Raw genomic sequence first — 8,124 nt, 5'->3', positions numbered from 1 at the left:
AACAATGATAGTTCTGGACTGCCCGGCTGATCCAATGGTTAAAACTCCTCGCTCCCACTGAAAGGGGCTTGGGTTGGCTCCCTGGTCGATTGTATTTCATACAATTCCTGGTTCATAGTAAGTTGTAGGATAAAGGTAGCTTTGATTTAATTGTAGTAGTGTTATGATTGTCTTCATGCTATTTTTCTAATAAATTAACAATATTTATGACCCTCTAAACTATAAGCTCCTAAAGGGCAGACTTTATTGTTATTCTTTGTGGTTTTTAGCCTACCCAGCATAGAGTTTCTAGGGTGTAGTCTAAATTTGCCTGAGTCACTCCCTTAGGGCCCCTGATGAAAAGGAGGGTTCAGGGACTCCCTGGTGGTCCAGTGGTTAAGACTCTGCACTCCCAATGCAGGGGCCACAGGTTCAATCCCTGGTCAGAGAACTAAGCTCCCACATGACACCCTTCATGTCCAGTGAATAAATTAATAACACTTCTACTAAACAATGTATCATCCTTTAAAAAAAAAAAGTGTACATAGCAATTGAGCAGCTCCTGGTACTTGAAAATTATGGTGCCCAAAAGTATTAAAATGTGAAACTTAAAAACTTTAGCTATTAAAAAAATTATTTTAAAAAAGTTCTCAGCATTGTCAGAATTTGGGACTTCTCTGGTGGTGCAGTGGCTAAGACTCCACACTCCCAAAGCAGGGGGCCCAGGTTCCATCCCTGGTCAGGGAACTAGATCCCAAGTGAGTGTGCTCAGTCACTCAGTCATGTCTAACTCTTCGAAACCCCATGCACTGTAGCCTGCCAGGCTCCTCAGTCCGTGGGATTCTTCAAGCAAGAATACTGGGGTGGGTTACCATTTCCTTCTCCGGGAGATCTTCCCAACCCAGGGATCGAACCTATGTTTCCTGAGTCTCCTGCATTGGTAGGCAAATTCTTTACCCTGTGCCACCTGGGAAGCCTGCACACCACAATGAACAGTTTACTTGCTGCAACAAAAGATCCCATTTGACACAGCTAAGACCTAGAGCAGCCTAATTAATTAATTAAAAAAAAAAAAAAGGTGGCTTCAGGCTATCCACACCTCTTCAGTTCAGTTCAGTTCAGTTGCTCAGTCGTATCTGACTCTTTGCGACCCCATGAATCGCAGCACGCCAGGCCTCCCTGTCCATCACCAACTCCTGGAGTTTACTCAAACTCATGTCCCGAGTCGGTGATGCCATCCAGCCATCTCATCCTCTGTCGTCCCCTTCTCCTCCTGCCCCCAATCCCTCCCAGCATCAGAGTCTTTTCCAATGAGTCAACTCTTCGTATGAGGTGGCCAAAGTACTGGAGTTTCAGCTTCAGCATCATTTCTTCTAATGAACACCCAGGACTGATCTCCTTTAGGATGGACTGGTTGGACCTCCTTGTAGTCCAAGGGACTCTCAAGAGTCTTCTCCAACACCACAGTTCAAAAGCATCAATTCAGCTTTCTTCACAGTCCGACTCTCACATCCATACATGACCACTGGAAAAACCATAGCCTTGACTAGATGGACCTTGGTTGGCAAAGTAATGTCTCTGCTTTTGAATATGCTATCTAGGTTGGTCATAACTTTCCTTCCAAGGAGTAAGTGTCTTTTAATTTCATGGCTGCAATCACCATCTGCAGTGATTTTGGAGCCCCCCAAAAATAAAGTCAGCCACTGTTTCCCCATCTACTTCCCATATCTATTGGACCAGATTAATTAATTTTTTTAAAAAAGGTGGCTTCAAGCTATCCACAACTATTGAACCAGAGTCTCCAGAAATCGGTCCCAGAACTAAGGGTTTTTAGTAATCATCAAACAACTCTCTGTACCCTAATTTGATAGCACTGTCTTAGTGACTAACACCATGAGTGCTCAGCACATGTCTACTGAATGATATGAATGAAAATAATTGCACTGGATCACACAGCTGGTTAAGTGGTTTAGTGGGGGAATTTACAAGTTATTTTATTATTAGGGACAAAAGCAACCTCAGTTATAGAAAGTTGTTAAGACTTCCCAATCTGTGATTCATTATTAAAACTCAAGGGCTTTAGGTAATAAGTAGTGCATAGTAGGCACTCAATACCTAGTGTTGAATTGGTGGGTGATACACGGACAGGAGGAAACCAGAGCCACAGTGCCAGCCCCTGAGCCCAGCGACGCTCCTCTGTGAACTCAGGGAAGAAGGGCAGATAAACCCCAGACTGTCCCTCTCGTCACTCTCACCGTAGCATCTCCGCATTGCTTTTAAAGAAAACCCTCTTTTGTAGCATCAGCCCCATTGTTGCAGATGCACTCATTAATTTTGCTAATTAAAGATCCAAAATAATAATTTGTCTTTTCCACTTGAAGAGGTTCATCCAACTCCCGAATATGTGTGGTTTGTATTTGTTCTTTTTCAATTATAAAAGTAACATATATTTATTGGAGAAAACTTGGAGGATAGAGACAAACATGAAAAGTAAATAAAACGTCAGCCACAATCCCTCCATGTATTATTGTTATCATTTGAAGGCTGCTCTTGCCTTCCTGTTTTATTAGGATTTTTTTTTACACAGCTCATAAGTTGCGGAGCTCTGGTAAGTGCTGCTTACATTATAAAAAGGATTGAAAACATTATTTTCAACAGCTACATAACAGTCTATCATATGGAGTATGACATACCCTTTTATTCTCCTATTGGACTTTTGTAGCTTATTACCAGAGTCTCATTATTACAAAGAACGGTTTCTTGAGCATCCTTGTAGATGCACAGATTAAATCTGTTTTCACTCCTGATTATTTCCTTATGATAAATTCCTACAAGTGGAGATACTATGTCAACAGGTAAGAGCATTTCTAAAGTTCAAGGTGTGAATTGGCTGCTTTTCACAGTGTTTGCAAAAATGTATGTCCCCTACGGTGATTCTGATGGTATCTGTGTATGACATTTTCTGGTTTATTCATTCATTTATTGGGAACTGTTCTCCCCAGATAAAAGGAAGAGTTCTAAAAATTGGGAGAAGAGTTCAAATCAAAAAGCATCGTTGGGGACTTCCCCAGCGATGCAGTGAATGAGAGTTCGCCTGCCAATGCAGGGGACCCTGGTGCAGGAATCTCCCACCCGCGGCGGAGCAGCTAAGCCTGTGCCCCACAACTACTGAAGCCCACGTGCTCTAGAGCCCGGGAGCCGCAACTACTGAGCCTGCACACCTAGCGCCTGTGCTCCTCAACAAGAGGAGCCACCGCCCTGAAAGCCCACACTGCAACAGAGTAGACCCCCTCGCAGCAACTAGAGAAAGCGCTCACAGCAGGGAAGACCCAGCACAGCCAAAATAAACAAACAAATGTTTAATAATAATAATAATAATAAAAGCTTTGTCGGTCCTAGACAGCAGAAGCCCAGTTAACAAGTTTAGATGCCTCACTTTCCCCTGACTTTTAAAAATTATTATTACATCTTTTGACCATACTGCAAAGCGTGCGGGTTCTTAGTTCCCCAACCAGGAATCGAAGCTGTGCCCCCCGTATTGAAAGTCTGAAGTCTTAACCACCGGACCCCCAGGGAAGTTCCATCCCTGAACTTTTATCTCAAAAGAACTGGGACTAAGCTGAGTTTTGATTGGCATCTGCCATTTGATGGTTTGATCCCACAGATCATGCTCTGCTTTGGGTGTGGAAAGGAGTTTGAGTTTATGAAGAAAGATAGGTAAAAGTGAGACTAATGGGTATGAATTGAGTCCCAGGATTCTGGGAGGAAATTTTGATTCCATCACAGACCAGCTGTGAATTTGGACACATCACTGACCTTTTCAGCCTCAGTGTCTTTTTAAAAAAATATTTACTTATTTATTTGACTGTATCAGGTCTTAGTTGTAGCACCCGGGATCTTCGTTATATTGTGCAAGAGCTTTAGTTGCAGCACACAGTCTTAGCTCCCCGACCAGGGATTAAACCCGCGTCCCCTGCATTGCAGAATGGATTCATTCTTTCTTTTACTATTCCTTTACTTTTTAATTGGAGGATAATTGCTTTACAATACAGTGTTGGTTTCCGCTGCCAAAAAGGTGAGTCAGCCATAAGTACACATCTATCCCCTACCTCTCGAGCCTCCCTCCCACCTCCCCAACCGCATCCTACCCATTAAACCTCATCCCACCCTTCTAGGTCATCACAGAGCACGAGGCTGAGCTCCCTGTGTTATGCAGAGGATTCCCACTAGCTACCTGTTTCACACAAGGTGGTATATATATATGTCAATGTTACTCTTTCAGTTCAACCCCCACTGTGTCCACAGCTTCGTCCTTTATGTCTGCATCTCTATTCCTGCCCTGCAAATAGGTTCATCAGTACCATTTTTCTAGATTCCGTTCAGTTCAGTTCAGTCACTCAGTCGTGTCCGACTCTTTGTGACCCCATGGACTGCAGCACGCCAGGCTTCCCTGTCCATCACCAACTCCCAGAATTTGCTCAAACTCATCTCCATCAAGTCAGTGATTCCATCCAACCATCTCATCCTCTGTTGTACCCTTCTCCTCCTGCTCTCAGTCTTTCCCAGCATCAGGGTCTTTTCCAATGAGTCCGCTCTTCGCATGAGATGGCTAAAGTATTGGAGCTTCATCATCAGTCCTTCCAGTGAATGTTCAGGACTGATTTCCTTTAGGATTGACTGGTTTGATCTCCTTGCAGTCCATATATATCCTAGATTCGGTATATATGCATTCATATACAATATTTGCTTTTCTCTTTCTGACTTATTTCACTCTGTATAACAGGCTCTAGGTTCAACCACATCAATTCTACTGACTCACATTCCTTCCTTTTTATGGACAAGGCAGATACTTAACCGCTGGACCACCAGGGATGTCCCAGCCTCGATGCCTATCAAATGGGGCTAGTATTAGTACCTGCCTCATCATAGATCCGATATGAAGATCAAATGTCATCATCCACGGAGAGAACTTAGCTATGAGACATCACTGTTTGACAGATGAGGAAACCGAGTCAACGAGTGATCCGATCATGTCACATAGCGCGTTATTTGTGGAACTTTCAGGGAAAACCAGCCCCATCTGGACCCCAGTGGGTCCAAAGCCGGACCCATCAGGGATTAAACCTGTGCCATTCTGCTTCTCCGTCTCCTCCCTTCCCTGCAGGACCTCTTGGCGGCCCCCGGAGCTGCTTTCAGAGGGACGAACCGCAGCTTAAGCCCATGGTGAGCAGTGTTCATTTGTGTCTCAGCCTTGGACTCCCTGCTCAGGTGTTGGACCTCCTCTGAGCCATGAGGAAGGGATGTTGAGAGCTGATAAGGCTCCACTGTCATTGGAGAGAAACGGTTGAGACAGAGATGGTCTTTGAGCCCGTCCGTGGTGGTGAATTAAGAGCTGTGAGCTGCTCCTCAGACCCATTTGAAACAACAGAATTCCCTCTGCCGAGTGTGTCTCCTATTAAGCCTTCCTTTGAGTGGGGCCAACAATGGGCCATGATCACCTCGGCTGGTGAAAGGGAACAATATGCCTCCGAGGGAGTACAAGGTGGCATTTCTCTGAGACACCTTTTTTTTAGGTGAGCTGTCATTGAAATATGGGGACGGGGGACCATGATAAGCAAACTGTTTCTGAGCACAGAGTTATGCAAAGATGATAAAGAGGGAAGCTTTCTGAATAGCCCCACGGGCACTTGGCTCTGAGAGGATGAGAAGGAATTTTTTTATGATTTTGCACAAGAAGAATGAGGATGGAGCCGTGAAAGTGGGACTTTCACCCATGATAATCTCTCAAGGTACCGCTTCCTGAGCAACATCATCAACACTCTCAGCATTGCTTCCTCCTCTTCCTGGTCACCACCACCAGCATCACCACCATGGGTACCATTTTTGAAGTGCTTATGATGGGCTGGGTCTTCATGTCCACTCTCTCATGGTGTTACCTTCCTTATGGGAAAGGAAACTGAGGCTCCAAGAAGGTAAGGAAGTTGCCATTAGTCCCATGGTGTGTTGAAAAGAATTTAGCCTTGCCCAAAGAAAGATGTGGCTTCCCTGATAGCTCAGTTGGTAAAGAATCCGCCTGCAATGCAGGAGACCCCAGTTTGATTCCTGGGTCAGGAAGATACCCTGGAGAAGGGAAAGGCTGCCCACTTCAGTATTCTGGCCTGGAGAATTCCATAGACTGTATGGTCCATGAGTTCGCAAAGAGTTGGACACGACAGAGCGACTTTCACGTTCAAGGAAAGATGTGGTCTTTGCCCTGAGTATCAGAGAGGTAATCTCTAAGCCTTTAGAATGGCATGCCTGGGGGAGTGCATTTGGGCTTCCCAGGAGGCACTAGTGGTAAAGAACCCACCTGCCAAAGCAGGAGACATAAGAGATACGGGTTTGATTCCTGGGTTTGAAAGATCGCCCTGAAGGAGGGCATGGCATTATTCATGCCTGGAGAATCCCAGGGACAGAGGAGGCTGGTGGGATATAGTCCATGGGGTCACAAAGAGGTGGACATGACTGAGTGACTTAGCAGGCACACAAACAGGAGTACTTTTGACATTTAGGGGTCTTCTGTCATACCACGTGATTTAGGATGGGGGCTGAGTCACACATATCAGTTCAACTTCCAGAAGTCTGGAGACTGAAATCAGACACAAGAATGGTCAACCAAGCCTATGAGATTTAGCCCCAATAACACTGAGACCCCAATAACACTGAGGCCCCAATAACACTGAGGCCTGGGTGCGCTTCCCGGGTTGGCAGGACTCCATAGGTATTGTCACACATGGTTGCCAGGAAAAGTTTCATCCTCGAGCTCGCTGGAAGGTCACCACCGGAAGCCCTATGCCTGCCACTGTCCTGGACTCTGTCCCATGGGTCTCTTCCCCTTGACTGATTGTTATCTGTATGCCCTCACTGTTACAAATCATAAGTGTGAGTTTTACAGCTTGCACTGAGTTCTGTGACTCCTTCTAGTGAATTACCCCACCTGATAGTTGCCTTGTGTGTGTGTGTTCTAAGTCACTTCAGTTGTGTCCAACTCTACGGACTGTAGCCCACCAGGCTCCTCTGTCCATGGGATTCTCCAGGCAAGAACACTGGAGTGGGTTGCCATTCCCTTCTCCAGGGGATCTTCCCCACCCAGGGATTGAACCCACGTCTTTCATGTCTCCTGCATTGGCAGGTGGGTTCTTTACCACTAGAGCCACCTGGGAAGCCCAAGAGTTGCCTTAGGGACCCCAAAATTCCAATTAATGTCAAAAGTAAGGGTGGTTTGGGGAATTTCCAAACTCGGCATTTGGTGTCCGAAGTGAGGGTGGTCTTGTGAATGGCACACATGGGTAGAGTGATATTTGAACGCTGGTTGATCTGACTCCAAGTCCACTGGTCTTTGATGAAATAGTTTATGGGAGCAAGTCTCAACCACAGTCTCAAACATGGCTATGTATGAAGATTACATGGGAGTTTGTCAAATAAATGGATAACTGGACCCCATCTCAGTCCTACTGAAAGAGAATTTCTAGGAGTTAACATCACAGAATGGCTACTGTTTGGTTTTAATAAAGTCTCTGATTGATTCTCATAGGGTTAGCCTGGCACCAGTCCACAGATGCTGGTAACAACATGGCTTCATGAAAGTCCATTTGCTCCAATGTTTCAAAGGCATTTTCCTACTCAAGCATTTAGTTCTCACATGTGATGAATCCCTCAAAGCGTTTGGGATTCTCCTTGAGGGTGGGGACAGTAGCTTTTTATTTTTGCATCTTTCATATCCAACATAGAGATTGGCACATCAGGTGTTTGTCAGATGAATGAATTAATATATTTCCGGTCTGACAACTTCATAACTAACTACATTATTTGCTGCAAATGATAGTGAAATAAATTAATAATTATTGCCATTATTTAATACTAAAGAATAAAATTATTAATTAATGTATTTAAGTGTGAAACTATTAGTTGCTCAGTCATTTGTGACTCTGCAATGCCCTGGACGATAGCCTGCCAGGTTCCTCTGTGCATGGAATTCTCCAGGCCAGAATACTGGAGTAGGTAGCCATTCCCTTCTTCTGAGGATCTTCCTGACTCAGGGATTGAACTGGCGTCTCCCGCATTGCAGGCAGATTCTTTACCATCTGAGCCACCAGCGGAACGTAA

The 8,124-nt window shown here is 44.9% G+C and overlaps 1 non-coding gene across 1 annotated transcript; it reads left to right on the top strand.

Moving 5' to 3' along the window:
- TRNAG-CCC lies at positions 358–430 on the top strand. Its single transcript has one exon. It is a non-coding gene; the product is annotated as a tRNA-Gly (tRNA).

Source organism: Capra hircus, chromosome 25, assembly GCF_001704415.2.
Source record: "Capra hircus breed San Clemente chromosome 25, ASM170441v1, whole genome shotgun sequence".
In the NCBI taxonomy this organism is placed as follows: domain Eukaryota; kingdom Metazoa; phylum Chordata; class Mammalia; order Artiodactyla; family Bovidae; genus Capra; species Capra hircus.
This window is presented reverse-complemented; position numbering and strand designations above follow the sequence as displayed.